Source organism: Tupaia chinensis, unplaced genomic scaffold (assembly GCF_000334495.1).
Source record: "Tupaia chinensis unplaced genomic scaffold, TupChi_1.0 Scaffold000437_1, whole genome shotgun sequence".
NCBI classification, from domain to species: Eukaryota; Metazoa; Chordata; class Mammalia; order Scandentia; family Tupaiidae; genus Tupaia; species Tupaia belangeri.
The window spans coordinates 2,808,907-2,813,222 of record NW_006159942.1 but is presented as its reverse complement, the minus strand read 5'-3'; positions in this window follow the sequence as shown (position 1 = coordinate 2,813,222).

Here is a 4,316-nt window from a genome sequence, read left to right as displayed (position 1 = left end):
GTACTGTGAATGGAAAAATCTCATTTTGTATGCTATAATGATGTACAGTGAATGAATGTAAATAAATAAAAATAAAAATTAATTTAAAAAAAAGATTTGGGGCACACACACACCCAACATGTTTCTCAAGACTCCAGGTCCAGGACTTGAACTGCACAACCAGACATAAGGTATCTGGCTGCTTTAACTAACAGGCCACAGAGCCATTGTCATTGTCTTCTCCTTCTCCTTCTCCTTCTCCTCCTCCTCCTCTTCTTCCTCTTCCTTTCTCCTCCTCTTCTTCCTCTTCTTCTTCTTCCTCTTCTTTTTCCTCCTCTTTTTCTTCCTCTTCTTTCTCTTTTCTTCTTCTTCCTTTTTTTAAAAACAAAAACTCTCTCCCCTCTCATTACCACTTACCTCTTGGCAATTTTCAGGTAGATTCTTCTAATGAGGCCCTACACATGACCATGATGATCCATCTATCCTTCCTCCTTTCCTCACCTTTTTTTTAAGACACCCTCTGTGATTCAAACTGGCAGGCCAGACAAAACATTGGCACCTAGCAAAGACTCATCAGGAAATTCCCCCCACGTGTGACTAACTAACTCCTCATATTTATTTTAAAAGGGAAGTAAAAGAAAATATGTGCATTTCTTTTTATTTCTGGCAGTGTCTGGCAAGTCTATAATTTTATATTTGCTGATAAACTTTATACAACATCATCTTATGCACTCCATTAGAAAAATAATGTTATACTGAGCACCATCTGCAGAAAGCATAAAAATGTTCAAGCTATCCTTGAGCTGGTAAATAATCTGTAGTGAAGATGTCTAATATAATCAATCTTTGGTACTTCAGCCTGCATTAAATAGTCTAAAATTAATATCTTGGCCTATCAAAAATTGAATTTTATTTATTTATTGTCAGGTTTAGGTCATGTTACTTATATTCACAAAATCTGCTTTTTTGTGATTTCACAAAAAGAAAAATGAAATAGCTACTTTTTTCCTAATAATAATGAGAATACTAGCTTAATAATAGGTTATTTTATATTCTAAGAATAAACAATCATGCCAAACACAAATAGGAGCAAAAAATAAAAATAGATGACTACCGATAGAAATAATTCCTAAACTAGATCCACAACAACAACAACAATTTTAAAAACTAATAGCTATACAGTCTACTTTTAAATAGATTGGAAAAAATAATCAAAAAGCACTTTTTAACTTTTTTAAGGTGTGAATTAATATAAACTTTCATAAAACTAGTTGAAAATGTATCAAAGATCTTAAAAATGCTTCTGCCCTTTCATCCAGTATTAGATGTATAAATTATTTATTTTGAGGATATTCAATATTTTATTATTCATAACATAAAAAATAGAAACAATGTTTATATCTAATATTAGGTCAAATAGGTTACATTGTACACTTTAAAGAAAATACTATTGCATGTCCATTTTTGCAAATCACGTTATTAAGGAATAATTACTGATATTGAAAAAGGCGCTGAAATGAAAAAAAGCTGATATAAAATTGTTTTGAAAAGAATGTTCCCGTGCACCAGCAAGTACTATGGTGGTTAAGAGTGCTGGACTACCACATGGCTAACTGCAGTTCAAGTTCAGGACCTGGAGACTTGCTTTTTCACTTTCCCTTTCTTTCTCTCTCTCACTCTGTTTCTCTCTGGTCAAATTTAAATAAGTAAATAAAGTTAAATAAAATAATTCTAAAAAAAGAACATTACTATATCTCTATAGAAATGTACAAAAATATATGAATAGATTAACATAGTTATAGAAAACAAAGGAATAAGCACTAGAAAAAAGATTCTTCAAGAGTATAACAGCAGTTATTTTTTGGTAATAAATGTATTGTAATTTTTGTTTACATTCTTCAATAAGCATGTATTACTTTTGTGATCAGAAAGAAAAAAAATTTATTTTTGAAGCAGTCATAATGGAGACAGCAGATGGTGTAATGGTTACATAGCTGAACTCCCATATAGTTGACCATGGTTTGAGTCTTAGACCCTACAACTAAAAACTCATACAGGGTGTGTGTGCATGTGTGCCCAAAATCCTGAGAGAAGAATGGAGGAGAAGGGATTTCAGCATGGTCATCCCACCCGGGGAGTGATTTCTTGCTTTCTGTCTCTGTGCCTCTCTGTCTCCCTGGCGAGTGCATGCGCCTATAACAAAAATCAAAAAGAGATAGGGAATCAAGGATGGGAAAAAAGGCAAAATATACAGAAAACAAGAAATGGAAAATTATGTGTTGACAATAACACATATGTTGATGTGCTTGATTGAGCCAATATACAGTGTACTGTGAATGGAAAAATCTCATTTTGTATGCTATAATGATGTACAGTGAATGAATGTAAATAAATAAAAATAAAAATTAATTTAAAAAAAAGATTTGGGGCACACACACACCCAACATGTTTCTCAAGACTCCAGGTCCAGGACTTGAACTGCACAACCAGACATAAGGTATCTGGCTGCTTTAACTAACAGGCCACAGAGCCATTGTCATTGTCTTCTCCTTCTCCTTCTCCTTCTCCTCCTCCTCCTCTTCTTCCTCTTCCTTTCTCCTCCTCTTCTTCCTCTTCTTCTTCTTCCTCTTCTTTTTCCTCCTCTTTTTCTTCCTCTTCTTTCTCTTTTCTTCTTCTTCCTTTTTTTAAAAACAAAAACTCTCTCCCCTCTCATTACCACTTACCTCTTGGCAATTTTCAGGTAGATTCTTCTAATGAGGCCCTACACATGACCATGATGATCCATCTATCCTTCCTCCTTTCCTCACCTTTTTTTTAAGACACCCTCTGTGATTCAAACTGGCAGGCCAGACAAAACATTGGCACCTAGCAAAGACTCATCAGGAAATTCCCCCCACGTGTGACTAACTAACTCCTCATATTTATTTTAAAAGGGAAGTAAAAGAAAATATGTGCATTTCTTTTTATTTCTGGCAGTGTCTGGCAAGTCTATAATTTTATATTTGCTGATAAACTTTATACAACATCATCTTATGCACTCCATTAGAAAAATAATGTTATACTGAGCACCATCTGCAGAAAGCATAAAAATGTTCAAGCTATCCTTGAGCTGGTAAATAATCTGTAGTGAAGATGTCTAATATAATCAATCTTTGGTACTTCAGCCTGCATTAAATAGTCTAAAATTAATATCTTGGCCTATCAAAAATTGAATTTTATTTATTTATTGTCAGGTTTAGGTCATGTTACTTATATTCACAAAATCTGCTTTTTTGTGATTTCACAAAAAGAAAAATGAAATAGCTACTTTTTTCCTAATAATAATGAGAATACTAGCTTAATAATAGGTTATTTTATATTCTAAGAATAAACAATCATGCCAAACACAAATAGGAGCAAAAAATAAAAATAGATGACTACCGATAGAAATCATTCCTAAACTAGATCCACAACAACAACAACAATTTTAAAAACTAATAGCTATACAGTCTACTTTTAAATAGATTGGAAAAAATAATCAAAAAGCACTTTTTAACTTTTTTAAGGTGTGAATTAATATAAACTTTCATAAAACTAGTTGAAAATGTATCAAAGATCTTAAAAATGCTTCTGCCCTTTCATCCAGTATTAGATGTATAAATTATTTATTTTGAGGATATTCAATATTTTATTATTCATAACATAAAAAATAGAAACAATGTTTATATCTAATATTAGGTCAAATAGGTTACATTGTACACTTTAAAGAAAATACTATTGCATGTCCATTTTTGCAAATCACGTTATTAAGGAATAATTACTGATATTGAAAAAGGCGCTGAAATGAAAAAAAGCTGATATAAAATTGTTTTGAAAAGAATGTTCCCGTGCACCAGCAAGTACTATGGTGGTTAAGAGTGCTGGACTACCACATGGCTAACTGCAGTTCAAGTTCAGGACCTGGAGACTTGCTTTTTCACTTTCCCTTTCTTTCTCTCTCTCACTCTGTTTCTCTCTGGTCAAATTTAAATAAGTAAATAAAGTTAAATAAAATAATTCTAAAAAAAGAACATTACTATATCTCTATAGAAATGTACAAAAATATATGAATAGATTAACATAGTTATAGAAAACAAAGGAATAAGCACTAGAAAAAAGATTCTTCAAGAGTATAACAGCAGTTATTTTTTGGTAATAAATGTATTGTAATTTTTGTTTACATTCTTCAATAAGCATGTATTACTTTTGTGATCAGAAAGAAAAAAAATTTATTTTTGAAGCAGTCATAATGGAGACAGCAGATGGTGTAATGGTTACATAGCTGAACTCCCATATAGTTGACCATGGTTTGAGTCTTA